Source organism: Lonchura striata, chromosome 9 (genome assembly GCF_050655825.1).
Source record: "Lonchura striata isolate lonStrDom1 chromosome 9, ASM5065582v1, whole genome shotgun sequence".
Classification (NCBI taxonomy): Eukaryota; Metazoa; Chordata; class Aves; order Passeriformes; family Estrildidae; genus Lonchura; species Lonchura striata.
This window is the reverse complement of record NC_140711.1, coordinates 11,088,105-11,108,724: the sequence shown is the minus strand read 5'-3', so window position 1 is coordinate 11,108,724 and position 20,620 is coordinate 11,088,105. Positions and strand designations below refer to the sequence as shown.

Sequence of the window (20,620 nt, the reverse complement as noted above, 5' to 3'; positions counted from 1 at the left end):
GTTGAATTATATTATAAATGAGCCATCACAGAAGCCTCTTGGGATCTTCTGGTTGAACACTTCAATATGAGAAAAAGCTGCTTTTCTTGGTGGTGTTTTTAGATTTATTTTTATATTTGCACCAAAGATGAGAGGAAACAAAAAACTAGTGTCAGAACATTAGTCACAGAAATCTGCCCCTGTAACACAGTAATACCTTTATCTGCACCAATGATTGATGTTGAATTTTGATATAATTCTGAAGATTCATAGTCTTCATCAAAACTAATGAGGTTGATTTTCTCTGTGGGATATTTTACTTGATTTTTGTCACCTTATACCTGTAAAATATTCCCAAGGAATGTAAGTTCTAATTTGTTAAGGCATTATGCTCCCATTTTGCACAGGTGTGAATAGATGTAAAGGGAAAGAAATCAAGCCAAACTGAAACATGAAGAGTTCCCCATTTCCTAGGAATCAGACAAAAAAGGCAACATATTTTAAATCAATATTGTAACCTGTAAATGAGTTTTTCTGATGTTTGTTGATGTTCAGATTTGTGGGCAGGAACAAATCAGAGAATTGTTTTTACCTCCCTCTGACCTAGGGCTTCCCAAAGATATTGTGTGCAGGAGATGCCCCTGAATTGTTAACTCAGGATAGCTTGCAGACAACAATTCTCTGAGCTCAAACAGTAGTGGCTCTTTCATAACTTTTTAAAATTTTCATACTGTTCTTTGGACCCCTTGGAAACACTCTGCCTTTCATACAGCAAAATGGAGATGGTATCAGTAAATTCAAAAACTTCTAAAGTACTGTCTAATAAAACATCATAAGAGCACTACATATACATTCACTCCTTATCTAATTAGAAAACACGGAAAAAAATTATTGAGTCCTATACAGCATAAACAGAGAAGTTGAGTGAATCAAAAAGTTAATTTTTGACTTTAAGTTAATCTTACCATTGGTCTCTTCATGGCAGTGTTCAATTCAATTGCTGGCACCGAGTTTGAGTTTTAGGACAGACCCAACTGATGTGGGAAAGAAGACTATCTCTTTGGTGCAAAATTTTCATTCAACAGGAGTGAAAGACCAAGAAGGGTGGAAGTTTGAAATAGTCATCCCATGACAGTTATTAGTAGTTCAGTGAATTTTTCAATGGGTAAAAATGCACAAGAGATTCTTAAAGGAATAAGTGAAATTCAGATTTGCTGTTGAAAATTGCTCTTGTTTGCACCGCTGTGGTGTCTCTCATACTGATGCCTCTTTTGTCAAGTGGCCTGGCTTCAGCAGCTCTTCACAAGTGCATATTTTAGTTTTTATTTGGTGAATACTGGGTTTCCTACTTCTTTCCTTTATTTTAATGCAAAATGGCATCTCTCTCTCTCTCATCTTTCTCAAAGGGACCAGAAGTTCAATAAGAACAGCCTCAAACTTCCTATCACAGAGCTGTAACAGCAGCCATGCTTCAGTGAGACTTTGTAAGAATATATAAAATTTTCTATAGGACAGCATTTCAGAGACTATGGTTTTTCTTTTTCTCAAAATATAAGCTAATGTTATTGTCTTGAATATAGAATTGCATCAATAGAGATAAAGATTGATTTATTATCATACTCTACTATAAAATTTTATAGACCAAAAAATGAATTGCACCAACTAACCAATGGGAAGCTGATGCAATCCAAGCAAAAGAGAAAAATCAACTTCATGAAAACAACCAACCACATTTTTTGTTGATTAATGGAATTCATAGCTGTTGACAGTTGCCCAGGAAATGCTGCAGAAATTTGCATCAGGCAAGTCCTCATTTAAAAGGAAAGATCTCAAGCATCTACTTGGTATAGATTGTAAAATCTCCACTATTTTCTCCATTCCTTCTACTGACTGGGAATCTGAGGTTAAATCAGAAGGAACTGAGGCCTGAGAATCTTGCTGCTACTTAGAGTTCTGTCTTCTAAAACTTACATATAGCTTGTTTTCTTTGTAGGTACGTATATCTTCTAGTAGCAAAATACAGATGCAGGCACACTTACAAATTTACACACAGGAATTCTTACCTTTCCAAAGGTAACTGTAACTTGAATTTTTCAGGTTTTTCAAAATACTGTTATTCAAGTTTTGTGAGTGATGCATATGAATCTTATAGGCATATTATGGAATTGATAGCCAGCCTTAAGCTGTAAAGAAAATAGTTAAATTTTAATTAACATTGGTTACAAAAGTATATTGCATTTGTATTATAATTAATGCTACATTTTATTTATTCCACAGTGTTTATTAACAAATATGTCAGGAAAATGGAAAACATTGTTATTCAAATAATAAAAAAGAACACTGTCCCATTTATGAATACAGCCTGTTGCAGTCGTCCTCCAGATATGCCTGGACACTGCACAAGTCAAATTAATAGGCATCAATATGCCTGCTCATTTCTCATTTGCATACAATTTATATTTATAAGCAGTAACGTGATTATAAAAGTCTGCTGGAAAAAGTAATTTACTTTTTTCCTTATGATTTCTCTGTCTAAGGCTGAAGAACACCCCTGGGGAGTGTAAATTTACTCATCTAATAATTTTTTTTCCTCCGAGCACTCTTCTCCCATATTAACATTGATTCTAATAATTGTAGCAGTTCACAAGACCACAGTAGTGTGTTTTTCTTGCTATTGGGAGTAGTAGAAAAATCCAGCAAACCTCAGATTTTGGCTCCCTTTTGAACACCATGGGCACAAATCAGTTGCAGACAGGATTGAGAAACCTCTATGGTGACATTGTTTCAGAGGTTTCTTATGTGAGCAGAATTCAGAAATTTAATTGGTTATGCAACCTATTACTGCAGCACTTCACATTGAGTGGCACTAAATAATTACACTGTAACTGCTGCACAACTGTTGTAATTTTTCATGCAGCTCTGTTACATGATAACACGATAACGCTGATGCTAATGCTAACGTTGGGTTAGGCAGCTAAAGAGGGGATTACAACCCAGAAGTGCTAATAGCATGTTGTTAGGAAACAGGATGCCAAGGAGTCATTATAAATGAGAGTAAAAGAATAAAATGAAAATTACAGTGGGAAGTCGGAAAAGATTTATTTAAGGCAAACTGCAGGCAGAGGGTGTTGTGCCGTTTTTAGTGTATTTAAATCCTTGTTAAAGGGTATAGACTAAGAGGTCAAAAAATCATGATGATGTGAAAAGCAGTGGGAAGTGATGGGCTTTAGAGTAGTCACTGCCTCATTTAATGACTGCAAGGTGTCTTCACATAATGCGTCTGCTGGGTTTGTGGAGTGTTTCTTTGGCATACTTCCATAGATATTTCTTCTGAAAAAGAGTAAACTGATATTCCTAAAAATACCAGAGGGTCTCCTGAGTAACATGAAAAGAAGAAAAGGGCTCCAGATGGTGGGGACAGGGATGAGATAGCAGACTCCTGCAGTTCTGAAACATCTGAGACAAAGAAGGTCAAAAAGTGGTGTAGTTCTGCATGGACAAAGGGTCTCTGTACCCAGAGCACTGTGACCTCTCCTTGGTAATTTAATTGGCTTTCTTGAAATGTTACACATACAAATGGCAGCATGCAGAGATTGGGATTTTCACAAGTACATTCCGAATGTGATAAGTTTCCTGCCACACTATCATCACAGTGACATGCACACAAGTGTCAGCAAGCTTGCTTTATTCTGCACCCATATGTGGCAATGGGAACAGCACACAGATCTGAGGGGAGAGGACAGGCAGAGACTGAGAGGCAGCGGGGGCTGCTCCCTGCAGAGCCCCCAGGCTGAGCCAGAGGCACCCAGGGCAGATAAGGACAGGGGAGTCTTAAGGGCCTGAGACACTGAGAGAACAAGAAGCCCCTTGGAGAGCAGTGCTTGTGCTCGTGGGTGTTTGTGGGCCAGAGGTATTGTAGGGGAAGGATGAAGCCATACTTGCAGTCTAGCTCTTCTCTTGTATGCTATTGACTGAACTGCTGCTGCCTTTGCATGTATTCCCTCCTTTCAGAATACAAAAAAAAAAAAAAAAACTATATGAATATTTAGATCTCTTCAATTAACTGTTACACCAATAGTGTTTGCTGATTTTGTTGTACCAACCACTTGTCTACAGTTGAGGACTGAAAATGAGAATTTTAATGTTAACTACACGTGCAAAGGAGTTTGTGCACACCAATGGGTATTAGACTGTCTGGTCCTTTCTAGGTTAAACTATAAGAAATGTAATAGTAAATCAGCTTCTGAGTTTGAATTTCTGCTTATGGGCAGGAAAACCTAAAAGAAACAAGCCACTGAGCATTTGAGAAGTTTTTCCCCCACAAATTATGATATGTAGGTAGGAGACAGGGGTCTCACGTAAATTTTGGACTAATTATTGCACAGTAAATAGTAGGTATTTCAAATACAGAGGTATGAATAGCTTTCTTATGAACAAGCACAACAAAAAGTCTCTGATTAAAAAATAATTTTTTAAACACAACAGTGTACTCCATTTTTAATTATTTTCTCTCCTGGAAGGAGGAAAATAACATCTGGTTCCCATTCATTTTGCCTGAAAAACATCAGGAATATTAAACCTGTTCTTTGCTTGTGAGAGTGTAGGTAATATGGCTATTATGATTTCTTACACTCAGCTAAATCTTTAATGAGTGTTTTCTCTCTGAAATACTAATTGTTTTAAATGAGTTCAATGTTAATATAAGTGTATCTGATTTCTTCTCAGCTTTTTTTTCATGGTTGTGCCTCAGGGGTTTTCACCTTTCTGTTCATTCTTACAAGGTCTCTCTGCTCCTTCAGTACCTAACATTTAGGCACAACCTCTCTATCTCCAGGAAACCCTCAGCCATTTGTCAGACATAGAGGCAATGGACAAACCCAGTGGTTTCCTTTTGAACCTGACCCTTTCCAAGCAGTGAGGCAGTTATGACCCATTAATGTGAAATGCTGAATTCCAGAGATAAGTATTATTTATTTGGCCTAAGGCCAGAAAACCCCACCAGGTTTTTACCTGTCTTAACGTCTGTCTGCATTTTTCCACACTGCTCAAAAAGCATTGATGATCTTATGTAGTATCTGCTTCCATGCTTTGTTGCATTTGCAGTTTTCTCTTCTGTATCTTTTTGTCAGACCTGATGGCAAGAGTGTCTTTGAGATTGGTTAACACTCTATCACAGCTCTCTCTTACAAGCAGATTATTAAATTATTAGGGTAAAAATTTTCATGCTGCATGTTTGCTAAACATGGAATATTGTGAGAAAAATAAAAAGGCATCAACTCTGATTTCTAGGCATAACCATTCGGGAAAGTGCATCCTGTAATTTTTTATTTCAGGATGTGGGGAGCTTAGGGAATCTTGGAATAACTTAGGAAGTTGTTCTTAAAGCTGATTCTCTGAGAGAAAATATCTGAATTCTGACATAAATGTATTCTTTACAAATTAATAATCTGTGTGTGAACAGTGTCCCTTTTCTGTATTGCATTTCAGCTGAAATACCTTTCTAATATTACTCACTCTGCTAAAAGGAATTTTCTGACTTTCTCTTCTGATATGCTTTTGTGTTTCCAGGAGAACTTCAAGTCAGAGGTGGTTCTGGGATCAGGGATTGCTTTTGCTGCTCTTTCAAGACATTGACCTAGGATGGGTTTGATCAGAGGCAAATATCAAAACATTTTGGTTCAGATTTGCTCAGTAGAAGCAGATGACTTCACCTAGGGTTGAGTGCTGCTCTGAGCATCACCCCAGGGCATCCAGGTGCTCTGCATGTTCTCCTTGTGATCACCTCTGCTGGCTGTGCAGATGTGGGGCAAATCAGATAGGAAATATCTATTTTCTGGTGCAGATATGATAAGAAAGGTGGAGAACTTAGGACAAGCATGGGATAACCAGGCTTTTTAAGGGCTGTGCAGGGCAGGAGAAAGCTGAGACTGGATCATGAGGCAAGCTTTCTTGTAATGAAGTGAGGCTGAGACTGCAAATGGGAACCAGTGAGTGTGGGGGGTGAATTGGAAGAAAAAGACATGGTCAGGAGGACAGTGAATGATGGATAAGGGAGAACAAGCAAGGCGCTAGAGAGCTGGGGTAGAGGTTGATAAGCTGAAAACAGTAGAGTGAGACAAGACTTTGGATAAATGGAGTGTACCTGGGTAAAAAATAAACTAGGAACTATGACAAGATACTGGGAGTCATCACAGAAAAGTAATGTCTTGCAGGGTGACATCCATTGTTTGTGGAAGTTAAATTTGTTCTTGACACAAAAATGTTGAGACCCATTGTCAAAGCACTTAATGCCTTCCCTCCAGTGGCTGGTGAATAAAAAAGACAGCCAATGTACTGTTTCTGTGGCCATGCTCTGCCTGCATTGGGCTCAGTTTAATGTTCCTGTGTTTCCATCCCCTGTCCTTTGGAACCATTCCTGTTGTTTTTTCATGTGAACTTGCTTCCTGGGAAACAGATTTCAGGCATTTTCTACATTTTGGTAGATTGAATTTGCAGATGTGACAAGTTTAATGTATCTGTAATAACTACCAGATTCATCCACTCTTCTGTAGCATTTAGTGGTGACATTAGTTTAGCAGTAGACAGTATTTTTCCTGAAGTTGTATTTTGAACTGTCAGTATTTGCTAGGATTACTCTGCACAATGAAAGGGGAGCTCACACCTCTAAGAGTTCTGGACTCAACTAAGTCTAAATTTAGACTCTAAATTAATTGCTGAAAATGAGCCTGAGCTGACTTCTTTTGCATGAATGTGGAAGTGGAGGAGGACAGCACTGGTAGTGGTTCAGCTTCTGGGTCAGGCTGTGCTGCATTCCAGAAGCAAAGGGCTCTAACTGTGGGCACTGCTGAGGTTGCTGGGTTAGGCTAGTCCCAACTGGATTGGATTGGACCAGTGCTGTTAAGTCTTCCTGACGTGACAGATTGTGTTGTGTGGTTGGGTTCACTAGTGAGAGTCTGCAATTTCAGACAGCTTGGCACTGCGCTCTTTCTGTGTATTAACATATATTTAAGTATGCAGCCCAATTCCTGCTTTTAATGTCAGCCCAACTTACAGCATGTTAACAGAGTAAATAAGAGTAGCTTTTTTTGTAACTGTCTTAGAATTTGGCTTCATAATGCTAACACTGTTTTCCTCCAAAGTACTTATTATATTAGAAAACACTTTAAGTATGTCAGCCAGCCCAAAGGCTGCAGCTGCAGTCTGATAATAAATACAAGCTAATGAACAGAATTTCTATCAGTAGCTCATCTCTTTATTCCAATAGAACATAAACACATATCAAATAGGGCATAGGATCTCATTTTCTACACCAAGTGCTCCAATTTATTGGCTTCCTGAGGAGCTAATAAAAATGCTCCAAGACCACAGGGAACTTCTGCTTTGGAAGCATCTTAGAAAACACTAATGTGAGTAGTAGAATACCACAAAAAATTGATAAAATTGCTGTGTAAGTGAATAAGTAGCATCATAACATCCTTTAGGAGAAGAGATTTTAGTGTTCAACAATGAAGGACTGTTAATGGTCTTTGGGATGTTGCCCTAAATGGAGAATGAGCATTTCACTCCTCATAATAGGATGCTCCTGAAAGTAAAAGCACCTTTAGTGTTTCTGAAAGTCAGTTGTCAGACACAGAAAATAAATGTAGTTGCCAAGAGGCAGGTTTAGTGACCTTTAATGTTCCAGGTTTTAGAATAATTAGATTTATAATAATTGTTTTGGTCTTGGCTAATATTATAACATGGTTCAAAAATACTTGCACGACATGTCAACAGACAATTCTTTCGGCAATAAATATTACAGTGACGTTATTAAATCTGTCAAACTTGCTGAATAATATAATTAAAAATATCATATGGTGTTCCACCAGGTCTGATTGTCACCTGAGTTTTGAGTTTGCAGTTTCAGATTGTGTGCCATTTTTGCTGCTGCAACTGTATGCCTGGCTGGATAATACAGTGACAATCCAAGGGTTAAACTGTATGGTCTCAAAGGACTTGACCTACTCTTATGTGTGTAAAATACTAAGGAGCAAAAATACTTCCTACACTACGTTCTACACTACACTCTTGGGAAAGTCTTCATGGAAGTTTTGCTATCCTGCCCCTTCAACTAAAACCTTTGATGTGACACTGGCACTGTGTTTCAGGGTGTCTTTCAAACAGGGATGAATGCTTATGTGTTGCCAAAAATGAGCTGCAACTGAGCCCAAAGCTGTTCTGACTGTGGCTCTGGGATGGACTTGTTGATTTGTGATAAGTAATCATCTGAGGCTTCTGTGGTGCAGACAGCTATGTGTATTCATTCCTCTGTAGAATGCTAGAAAATCTGCTTGTGTTTCCTATGGGATGTTGGAGGCTAAGCTGCAGTCAAACTTATGACACACTGACCTCAGCTTCGCTGGCTGCACTGATGCTTGCCTGGATCCCTGGAGAAGGAGCCTGTGCTGATGACTCAGTGGGACAATGGCTCTGGTCTGTTTCCCCTTGTGCCAGACAGGTGAGCACAGAGTGGGCCAAAGAGCCTCTCAGCTTGCTACTGGGTCTCTATCCCTGCTAAACTCTGGAGCTAGTAGCCTGCAATGCATCTGAATCAGCTGAAAAGTTGGAAGGCTTCCAAAGATTGACAGAAACATCCTATTTCTGCTTCCCCTTCTTTATCCCCAAAGACTTTTCAGGTGTTATTTGAAGCAGAGGAGCTCATGAGCTCATTGTCTCCCTTGCCCACTCTTTGCCTCCTGCAGGTTGACTCTCTTACAATTTCCCAGTGCAAGGGGATCCCTGCAGTTTCCTCCTCCGAAAATGATGAATGTGAATGTTAAAGAATTGGATGGCGAACAGAAATTGTAGCTAATGGCTCTTGTATTTGACAGGGCATAGTCCTGTGAACTGTTCAGAGCCCTTAATCTGTTTATAACAGCCAACAGAATCTCCATTTTTTTTCAGAAGTCCCAGATGATGTGAGGCCAAGAATGCATAACTATTCTAGAAATGGATATTAGTGAAGTGGAGCAGAGTGCCCAGAGATGTCATGGTCATATTCGTCTCAGGATGTCACACTTGGCAGATACTCACATAGAGGATACTGCACCTTACCTGTGTTCTATCTTAGTCTTCTACCTTAGTCTGTGTGACCCAATTTCCCAGAAAACAAATAGCAACTCTAAGTTCATTGCTAAAGAAATTCAGAACAGCTCATAGGAAAAGAAAGTATGGCCACTGCATTCCTTAACCATGTCTCTGGTCTTAACAAAATCTCGGCTGCTGCTGCATACCAAAAAGAATTTGAATCTCATTCATCACTTCCTATTTGTCTTAAAGTGAATGCTGTAGATGGAATCAGATTACCATGGCACAAAACCCTTTTGTATTACTTTGCAGTGACACAGTTTTGCACCAAGATGTTATGGATCCTGTTTTCCCAAGAGCAGCCTGTGGCAGCTGGGATTTCAAAAGCTTTAGGATGCTTTCCAGCACAAATGGCATGTTCCTCAGCAGCCCTGCAGCTCCCACAATCCAGGCAACAGTAGTAGACCAGAGGCAGCTGTGGAAAAGCCCCTCCTCAGCCGAGGCAGCTGGGCATGCCCTGGTAGTGGCAAGAGGTGGCAGAGTTAATTCCTTTGTGCTGCACACACTTTTTACCAAGGTGGCTGAAGAAATGGTAATAGTGTGTTTAGAAGGTAGCTTTCACTTTTTTTTCTGTATATCCAACTTTTTTTGTAACTTTAACTGTTTACAAATCAGTTTTGGGAAAGAAGTTTCCAGATTGTTGCTTACATTGGCTTTTTCCCTTGTTCATTGTGTATGGTTGGTCACAGAAATCATAGACTATTATTTGCCTGATAGAATTGTTTTACAAGAAGAATAATGATAGACTGGTTTGGGTTGGAAAAGACCTTACTGATCATCTCATCCAACCCCCCTGCTATGGACAGATGGCTCTCACTGGACCAGGTTACATAGTACCCCATCCAACCTGGCCCTAAACACTTCCACAGGGATGGGGCATCTACAGTTTCTGTGGGCAACCTGTGCCAAGGTGTCATCACCCTCAAAGTAAAGAATTTAATCTAAACCCACCATTTTGGAGTTTAAAGACATTATCCTGTATTCTCTCCTTGTGAAAAATTCCACTCCAACATTTTTGTAGGTTCTCTTTATGTACTTTAAGGTGCTGTAAGATGTCCCCAGAGCCACATCTTCTCCAGCCTGAGTCAACTCTCTCCCCCTGTCTTCATAGGAAGGAGCTCCAGCTCTCTGAACATTTTTTTGGCCTCCTCTGGACTTGCTTCAGCAGATCCCCATCCCCCTTATGCTGGGGACCCCAGGGCTGGGTACTGTACTCAAGGTGGAGTCTCACTGTGAGTGTGACTGCCCAGCCAGTTCCTTACCCATCATCAGTGACCCATCCATCAAATCTGTCACCAGTTTAGAGACAAGGATGTGGTGCAGAACAATGTCAAATGCTCTGCACATGTCTAGGCAGACAATGCCAGTTGCTCTTGCCTTGATCACCAACACCTAAATGAACACCAAGTAACAATGAATAGCCATAAATGCTCTTATTTATGCATGAAATGTCTTTCCAGCATTCTAATATTAGCATTTGTATGAAGGAGAGTAATTCCCTCAATACTGTGAAACAAAACTTTTGAACAGATATTTGTGTGTTGAATATGATGAGAATATTTAAACATCTGGTATTTGACTGAATATAAAGTAGAAGCACGCATTTGCTTTTATGATTTCATCAGAGAGAGCTCAGGGGGTGATTTCAAAGGCATTGAAGACAGAAGAACTAGATGAGACTCAGAAGTTTTATGACGGGGAGCTGTGCTTGAAGAGACATGAATTCCAGTATGTTTTTGCACTGAATTGGAACAAAAAGTGGCATTTCAAAATTTTCCACTCAAAGGAAAATGGGAAAACTTCAAGTTCAGGAAAATGGGAAAACATGGTTTAAGCTTTAATAATGAAAGAGGTCTCATAATTTCTGACTCCTGGCTCTGCCATGCTTTCTTGGGCACTCTGGGAAGCTCCCAACCTGTTGGAAGCAGCTGGGGAAGCTCCCTGAAGTGCCAAGCGTTGCTCGGGTTGGAGCCATGGTGGCTGTCCGGCTCCAAAACTAGTGGCAGGAAAGCAGAAAGCCCTGAATGTGTCAGCTATGATTGGAGGGTTTCCAAGCATTATCCTGCTGGTTCTGGCAGCCATTGTGGCAAGATTGTTGTCCAGTGCAGGACCTGAGAACGTGGGTTTGCAGAAGTGAATAGGGCTACGTAGAAGGAATCAAAGTTGTGCTTCCAACAGGAATCCACTTGTCTTGGGAAGATGTCACACCCTTTCTGAGAGCTAGCCATACATGACTATTCCCCACACGCTGTTTCACTGAGAAATGTACCAAGTTGGAATTCACCTATCTGAAAGACAGTGAGGTTTGGATACCAAATTGTTACAGTGCTTTGGAAAATTTCACTTGAAGTTTAAAATGACTCCATTAAAAATCATTTCAGGTAAGCAGTCTTCCCTTCCCTGCCCCATTACCTGATGGGGAAGTGGGGCAATTTGGCTTGATTTGGTTTGTGGTTTTGCTTTGTAGATTACCTATTCTTATGTTCTCTTAATATACCTATAAACTTTAAGATATTATAGCTTTTGCTTGCGAAAACATTTGGAAAATTATTTTTAAAAAGTTATGCCAGTTTGCACCAATTGGGGTCTGTTTACTAATTTTTTAGGGGATAAATACAGCCGTGTGAAGTGTTGGCATTTTAAGGGGCAGCTAAAGCAAGCATGATATGCAACATTTAGACAACCTGTAATCTAATTTATTTTTTTAAATTAATAAAAATTATTTTATCCCATTGGGTGACATTGGGAACCAAGTTGTCTGTTGGTCAATGGTATAAAAAGTAGCAATCCAGACTCCTGTATTGCAACAGGGAAAAGGTATGCATTACAGAAAAATAACAAGGGCATGTGAGGGTTAAGCTGAAGAATGTACCAGCAACAGTTCAGTAGAAAGAGGAAGGCATGCAGGGAAAGCTACTACTGACATTTATTTGTTTCTTTCAAGTATTTCACCTTGAAAACTGGAGCTATTTCTCATTTTTATTTTCTCATAAAATAGGCCAAACATTCAGTGGAGAAGTAGAGTTGGTGGACTTGTTGTTTTAATAATGAACATATGCCTGCATGTGTGTGATTTCTTTTTTATGCTTTATAATTGGCATAAACTCCTCATATGACAAGTCTTCAACTTTAACTACTGAACTTGTGCAGACATCAAAAGTCATTCTGGAATTTCAGACCTTTGATGTTTGTTTTAACAGCAGAGCTGATGGCTGCTAAGGAGTAGCTACCAGGAACAAACAGATTTTCTAGGTCTTGTCACACACAGCTTATTTTCTCCCTATTTCTGACATTTTTCAAAGTTGCACAAATGTTCATGGTGCCTAGTTGTATGTGCTTTTGTTGTTTCTGATGTTCATAATGAGAATTTGGCCTAGAGACAAAAAAACCCTGATATTAAAACCAGCCAGTCCCGCCCTCCACCCCCAAGATTTCACAACATTATGTAGTGACTTTTTTATGGTCATTTAGTCTTAGTCTTGCATGTCCTGTTTTGCCCAAGTTGTATTGTCCTAACTCTTAAGTTCTCATGAATGTGTGTTCACTTGCTTACACTAATATTAAATGCAACCTCTTCCTGCAAAAAAGAAACCCCAACCAAAATCCAAACCCAACAAACAAACCATATTTATCATCTGAAGTCTTGCAGACAGGTTTGGTCTCACTTTTTCCTCCCATTATATCTCAGTAATCCTGATTGCTATTTTTAGAGCAAGTACAAGCAGATTCTATCACCTAAGAGCCTCCAATTCATGTGGCACCAGCTACACACAGCATAGTGTGCATAAACTATTCTCAAGTAGCACTGTTAGGGAAGAGGAGTTACAGATGGCAGTGGAGGTGAAATTGCAAAAAGGAGGAAAAAAAAAATGGCCAAAGAAAAAGGGTGAAAGAAAAAAGAATAAAAGAGGCAAGAAAATGAAAAGAAGGGGAGAGAAGAAACCAGAGGTACAGAACTGTGCTTTTTGTCCTTGCTTAGGCTGCTGTTTAAGTTGCTCTGGGTGGATCCAGCTGCTTTTGTGTAGCAGAGATTGCAAACAAATTCTGCTGGGTTCAGACAACCTTTTTGAGAAAAAGAACAAAAGAGAACTTCCTGTTAGTCTAGAATCTACTCCATAGGATGATCTCCTTCCACACTGTGGCTCTTGAGTGGGTTTGCTGGGAAAGGCCAGCCTAGTACTGCACATGAGACCCCAGTACCCTGGGGGATCTGAAATCTGGGCTGTGTGAGAGCCTCCTGAGGCATGGCCAGCCCTCCTGGCAGAAAGCAGGCAGGATGCCTGTGACCCTGTGCTGATCTGCTCTGTGCCTGCAGCCTGCTGACCCAGGCCATGAACTTTCCCTGCTCATGACTGCAGGCATGTCTGCTCAGTTCCCTTTCCCTTACCTTTGCACAGGCATGGATTGTTTCTGTCAAAAACACTGCTAAGCACCTTAGGAGATTTCTGTGCTTGTGCGTATTTAAGTAAGAGGATTAAAAACAATAGTTCAGTGTCTGGGACACTCCCAAAACAGTGTCCTTATTTGGCTTCTTGCTGAGGTGTGAATAATTTTTGATGATGAAAAGTAATTTTCGTCAGTGTTTCTAAGACGTTTTCAGGCTGAGACATGATTGTCAGACGTTTCTGAGTAAGGAATATGAGGACATGTTCCTGCAGCCTCATATATGAGCACCATGCACACACTGGTTCATTTCTGTTGCAAGTAGCCATCACTGTATAGCATCTTGAAGGCTTTTTTTTTTTTTTCTTCCCAAGGAGCATCTGCAATCTGCTGGATTCAACTGACTGCTGGTATTTGTGTTTGCCTTTAACAGATCTATAAGTGCATGAACTGTCCTGTGTGTCCAGCAGCAACTGCTGATCATCTGCAGACTATGAGCAGCACTTAATTGAGTTGATGGGAATTTTCTGCTAGATAGAGCCCTGACTTCATAGCTGTTAGAGTGATGTGTTTGTATCAGCAGTGTGATGGTATGAAGAGATTCCTCTGCAACCAGCCCATGTCATTTCATGAAGAATTAACCAATGCAGATTCGTAGCTCTTCATGAGAGACACAAAAACATGTAAACATCATTCACTTCACCAGTTTCAGATAAAATGGTTTATTCTTTGCATATCTCAGCTCATCCCCCTGAGTATCATAGACCCATGGAGCCTACTGTCTGAATCCAAGTTGTTCTCTGGAACAACAGGCAGCATTTTCAATTGGCTGTGCAATAAACTCAGCAATACAGATGTTTCAGACAAACTGTAGCTCCCTAAGGACAAAACTCTACAAAAGGATTAAAAAAGGTCTGTAACCACCATGCAGAGGTTACGAGCAGCTGCAAGTAGGGTTTTCCAGTGTTCAAAAAACCACCCTGGAAGATGTAGCCCATCCCAGCTAAGACAACCCAGAGCAATGATATGTGGTCACCTGTAATAACCAGGTATCAGCTGGGATTAGCCTTTCAGGTGAGCAGACCTTTAGCAGGGATTGGAGCAAGGCTTTTGGGACCACAAGAAAGGTATTTTGCCTCTCTGTCACAGAGCATGATGTCTCCAGTTTAGTCTGAGTGGTGGGTGGAAATGCTTACACAGCAGCTTCAGGAAAAGGAGGTGGAAGAGACACAACAAACAGTTACAGCCTGGTGGGTAAAGATGCCTGCCTGCCAGGACAAATATATGGGTGTGAGTTCTTTTTGGGATAAGATGCAAATTGGCTCAGGTGGAACAAGTGTAGTATAGTGGCTAGGTGACTTCTGGTTTGTTTTGGGACTGTTTAACAAAATCAGAACCTAAGCTTCCACTAGCTTGAAGGCAATGCATCTCTTTGAACACAAATTTAAGTTCTTAAACCACAAAATACAAGTCTCCAAACTCTGTGCTAGTTCCAGTGCATCAGGGAGGTGCATAACTCTTTTCTGTCTGATGTTCAGAAGCATTTCTGACACTCACTGTTCCTCTACACCACTACAACCAAGCTCTGCTGCTGTCAGGGACCAGAAATTTGTCTGGTGTTTGCACTTTGACAGAAGTGAAACATCTGGTGATGTGCAAAGCCCAGCTCACCTTCTTGCTGAAAATTCAGCAAATTGAAGGCTCTCCACAAACCACAGTGGATCCACAAAGCCTGCTCTGCCAACAGTCACCCCTGTAATTGCAATGGGGAAGATGCATCCTCAGTGACACATGCGAGGGGAAACAAACTGCACAGCTGCTGCAGAGGCAAGAGAGGAAAGTGGTAGTAAAATCACCTGTTTAGTTTTCCATGTAAATCTGTCCTGGATGGAGCCCTTGCCCTGTGTTGCAAACTGTGAAATTGGATCCCAAGAGGGTTCAAAGTGTGTTGGCTCAGCTGCTCTGTCCAGCAGGCTCAAACCTATTTTGGTACAGGGAGGTTGTGGATCAGCAGTTTCTTTCCTTGCCTCTTTTCAGAACTCTCCTGCTTCATACTCCTTAGGTCAGAGAGAAATAAAGTCTCTTACTCTCCTCCAGGTATTTCATATACTTACATAGGGAGAAGGAGATTTGTTGCTCCAAAATAAATTTGAGCATTTTTGCACAGGAATACAGAAAATTATTTGCTGAATACAAAAAATACCATTTAAACCATTAACTGAAACATGGGGATTCCACCAAACCAGAGGCTGCTTACTCTAGTGTGCTCCTTCCCTCTCTTGAGCCACAGAGAGACTGGGATATAGTACTGGTTTCCTTTCCCAGGGATAATATGGTTTTGTGATCATCCCCAATGGTGCAAGTAGTATCCCAGTCAGCTCAGCCATTATTCATAAAATGTACCTAAAATAGGATTTCTGTTGGTTTTAAAGGGTAGAATTTGAGCTCCTGAACTTTGTTTTAATTTTTCACAATGAGTAATTGATACTTTTACCTGTTGTTCTGTTCTTTTATGGACTAAATAAACAGCTGGTTTAAATAACCACTATTCTGTTAAGCCTGGCAGAATTATGTTAGTGTAAAGCATTGAACAACTTGGCTTTATTTGATTTCTTTCAAGTATTCAAAAAGTTTTATTACACTTGCTGAAAAATAAATTAACAAGACACATAGTGCATATCCTTGAGGAGTCTACCCATAACAAATCAGGTTCATAAACAAGTGAGATGTGGAGCAGAACAGAAAATTTGGCAGGAAACAGATTTTACTCTAAGTTGACAACTGCTCATATGGCAAACTGTAGAAAATATCATTACAAAAAGTATATACCAGGTGTATGGTTCCTTTACAAGTAGGAGACAGAACTCTTGATGGAATAATATGAGCATGCTCATCACACAGCACAGGAAGTAATTTAGATTTGCTAAAGTTACTTTCTGCAGGGAAAAAAATCACCAAAAGAAATATACACATGCAGAATGTTACTGCAGCTGGAATGCTAAATTCTAGAACATTTCAGCTGCTAAAGACATTGCTTTGGTTATGGCAAGGGATTCCTTTCCAGCCAGCCAAAGCAGCAGGAGTGGTGCATGGCAAGGGGGAAGCTTGTACTGTGGGGCATAATCCACTTTAGTACCTGGGCCATGAATGGCCATGGTCCCAGTCACTCCAGACCCATTGTACCATTATGTGCTTATTTATTAAACATTCACCCTAAGTAAAAATTTAGCCTTGCTAAAACAGAGATTGAATGCTTTCCTATTCCTGATCATTCATATTTCACTTATTCTGAATCTCAAAAAGCTTGCACCTTCCTTGTAGATAATGTTTATTTACCTTTAGCCACGGTGTATGGTACAGTGAAGCCAGTAATCTTATCTTCAGTGCTGTAGTTAATGGATCATGACAGGAAGGGTTTTTAGGGAGCTGGGATGCAGCCAAGTATATCAAAATCCTTTTTTTCTTAAGCACTTAGGGTTTTGAGTCTTGAAGCTGTATTTGAATGTGGATAAGCAAATCAAGATGGAGAAGTTACACATCTTTAATTTTTACATCAGCAAGTGGATGGGACTTTTAAGTTGAATACAACAGAGAGTATGTAACTGTTGTACTTAAATAGTTAGAAAGCAATTTACAGTAGTGAAACAATCTCAAGTATGCCAGCCTTCATATTTATCACTCTCTCTCCATCCCTTTTTCTTCCTACATGCAAGTAAAGAAAGCTGACCTGCCAGTGATATTACTGATGATCCTTTTCTTTACTAGACAAACAAAGACTTAAAGTTGCTATGGAAATACACAAATCTCACAGTTCATGCATTTATCAAAGGAGGATCATCATCATCACATAATATTTATAGAGTGCACACTGTCTCCTACATGCTTATCACAAGACTTTTAAAGTTGAACAGAAAAATGAGCTGCACTATTTAATCGATGTTGTGTCCACTGATCAGTGCCTGTGTGACCAATTTCTCATTTTAATGGTGTTTAAGGTGAAAATCACACTCCCCAAACGTGCAGGTATTATTTCAGTGTGCTCTCATTTCAGAAGTGTGGTGATTTTGAAGGCCATGGCTTTCCAGAAAGTCAGGTCTTTGAGCTTTTTGCATGTTTGTTTTTATTGATGAGCATCTCTTTGATTTTATTCTCCATCCTTCTCCCCCTCTAAACACAGAAAAGGAGGCAAAATGGGTGAGGTTAGACTAGAAACTGGTTCCCAAATTTGTACCTGTGGGTGCTGGTGAACTAAAGACCCTCAAAACTTTCTGTGTTTATGTAGCATGGATACAAACATCATCATCCCTTGCCTTGGTTCCAGCTTTCAGATTTATTTCTGAATGGCTTTTGCATGAGATTTTCTGTCACGTATTTCAGTTTCGCAGATCACCGGCACCATCGGAGCAAATCATCTCAGCACTGAAAGTGTAAGCAAAACTGAGACATTCAACATTTGTATAAAGGCAAATACATTTAAAAAAAAAGTCAAAATTAACAAATCCCTAAGCAAAACTATTGAGTTGATAGCCTTGAAGAAAAAAAAAAGGCACAAATCTAAAATACTTGTGAATTTGCAATGTAGGAATGGCATCAATCCAGAAATATATTGGGATATTTTTATAGAGGAGTTTTTAGTGCTATCATTTCAAATATTTGCTTTGTTTCACTGTGCTGTGTTTTCATTGGTATTTGTGAAACTCTCAAGTTTGTTTATGATGTGATCAGAACCCCAAACCCCTGGTTTTGAGGTGACTATTCCTATGCCTATGTTGTCAGGAGTGAGAATATCAGAAGCAAGTGCATCAAGACATTTTGTCATCTGATTTCCTAAGGAAATATGGCTTGCATGATTGTGCTTTGTGGTTAATTTCAGTTTTAAAGGGATGAGTAATCAGAAAAACATTATTCTCTCAAAACTTTGAGTAATAAGTGAGAGGAGTATGTATAAAGGAGATCCCAAAATTCTATCCTGTATGTTTTCTACCAATGGAGAACGTTACATGCTGAGTTCATGCTTTATTTGGCGTTGGTATGTACATGGAAGGAGTACTTTATAAATGCCCCAAACTCTGAAAAGTCTTCCGCTGGAGTTTGCAGGAGCCTGGTTTTAGTAGTTCTAATGTCATGGCATTGTTTGGTTTTTCCTTTTGTCCCTCACCTCCAGAGAAGGTTTTCACTGAGTAGGTGATCAGTCCTAAAATAGAGCCAGTCTGGCAAGAGAAACTATCATGGTATAACTTGTTGCATGTCAATGAGCTAAACAGGTGTGAGGCATGATAAATGGCACATTGCTAATAACAGCTGACCAAATTTCAACCAGATCCAGGTCTTTTAACTACCATCCTTCCTTGCAGTCTGCTCTGGGGTAGGAATTCTTAACACAATTCCTGGCCTCAGGTGTAGGATTTTTGTTCTTATTTTTAAAAAGCTATTGATCCATAATGTATGTAACAGTCACTGGGGCCATTGAAGAAGCCATGGAATTATAGAATTATTTCTGCTGGAAAAGAATCTAACATGCACTGTAGACTCTAACATGCGCTGTTTGTGGATGCGGTGTGTATTTCTTTTGATAAAGATTTCTATTTTCTATACCCATTTTAGCCGAAGTGTTGCCTTTTCTTTTGCTGACCAGTGATTGGCTTGCATACTGTTTGGACAGACAGGTGATGATACAATTACTTACAATTAAAAGAAAATATCTAATTTCATTGTGTAACTCAACTTGTCTTTTCTTAATTAATTGTATTTCAGGGTAGACATACTATAAACTAATCAGTCTATTGTAATATGCCTGCTAATTTTGTAATTAATTATTATTGCTTGTGATGAGTGAATAATTTCTTAAAAATAATTTACTTGATGACTTTTGCCTTTTTTCTATTCATTAATCCTGTACAAACATAATGGTTTTCTGAAATTGGCTTGTTATTTTACTGTCATTCACTGAATAATTTTTCATCAGTACCCAACACATAGTTCATCACAACCTTTAAAGACTGAAATAAATTGCATTTTGACCAGAATCAAATGAGCATGCTACTTATCAACTTCCCTTTTGCAATGTTCTTGCAGTTCTGGTTTTGACGTTGTTGTTGTGAGTTTTTTGTTTTGTTTTTTTTTTTTTAATGGTTATAGTCACTAATCTGACATTTACTTTGTATCAGTGTTCTTCCAATGTTTAACTATTGTTCTTTTTTTATTGAGAACGTTCTTGCCTGTTATCTTGTTCGGTAGCACATCAGAAGGTGTAAGGCAAATGAAGAAAGAAGATGGAGAGGTTTTTGGAAGTCTGTAAGATCTGCAGTTTTGCTCTGGGTACTGTCCCTGTGAAATACTGATGGAACCAGGCAGTGCAAATCCAGCTCTGCTATATCCTGACGTGACTGGCATCTCTGCAGCCAAGCTGTGTTTCATGATTTGGGGGGTTTTTGTAGGCTGCCTCAGTACTGCCTCCATTGAGGCAGTAGTGGTGTGTTGTAGACATGTTCTTTTGTTTAGCTGTGCTTTTCCACTGTCAGCTCATCCCTCTTGAATTTCTGCTCTGCTTTCTTGGCAGAGTAAAATAACTGGTAAGCTGGGCCTTACTCAGGCCAGGTTTGCATTGTGTGTTTGACTTGGGCCTGAATCAATGTTTATGTCGCCATTTACCAACCATCCCCACTGTTAAATAAACAGTGTCATTGACCTCAGCCTGGTCAGTGACACTAAGGTTTCTCTTCTGAGAAGCAAAGATCCAGCTTTCCTGGACTTGAGGTGTGCTCAGATGCTTTGGTGCAATGTCAACACAAAAATCTGCATTAATAGCAGAGAGCAGCAGCTGAGAGGTGGCACAGCCCAACTCCTCGGTGCCTCTCAGGCAGTGGGAGGAAAGCACTCCCTGTGCCCTGCCATGGGCTGTGGGGTTTGTGCTACCTCATCCTGACTGCTCTGGAGCAGAGGAGGAGCACTCATACTGCTGGGCTCCAAACCCAGCTGAGGAGCAGGGTAAGCAGTTTCCCTTTGCTGCCTCTGGGCTCTCAGTTGCCTTCTCTCAGCAGGGAGGCACGCTGGCTGTGTGCTAATTTGGACTCGAGCAGCAATCAGTCAGGAGACTGGCCAGGCCAAAGCCCCTGAGCTCAGGCTTCCGGCC

At 39.9% G+C, this 20,620-nt stretch overlaps 1 long non-coding RNA gene across 23 annotated transcripts in view; it reads left to right on the top strand.

Moving 5' to 3' along the window:
• LOC110483645 (uncharacterized) overlaps nucleotides 1-20,620 on the top strand; it is a 192,923-nt gene that overhangs the window by 74,841 nt on the left and 97,462 nt on the right. For 19 of the 23 annotated variants that reach the window (XR_014957335.1, XR_014957320.1, XR_014957328.1 and 16 more), the window contains exon 2: nucleotides 1-20,620. This exon is cut by the window's left edge and continues 18,381 nt beyond it; it is cut by the window's right edge. The exons of the other annotated variants lie outside the window; for them this stretch is intronic. This is a non-coding gene — a long non-coding RNA (uncharacterized LOC110483645). 23 annotated transcript variants of the gene reach the window in all.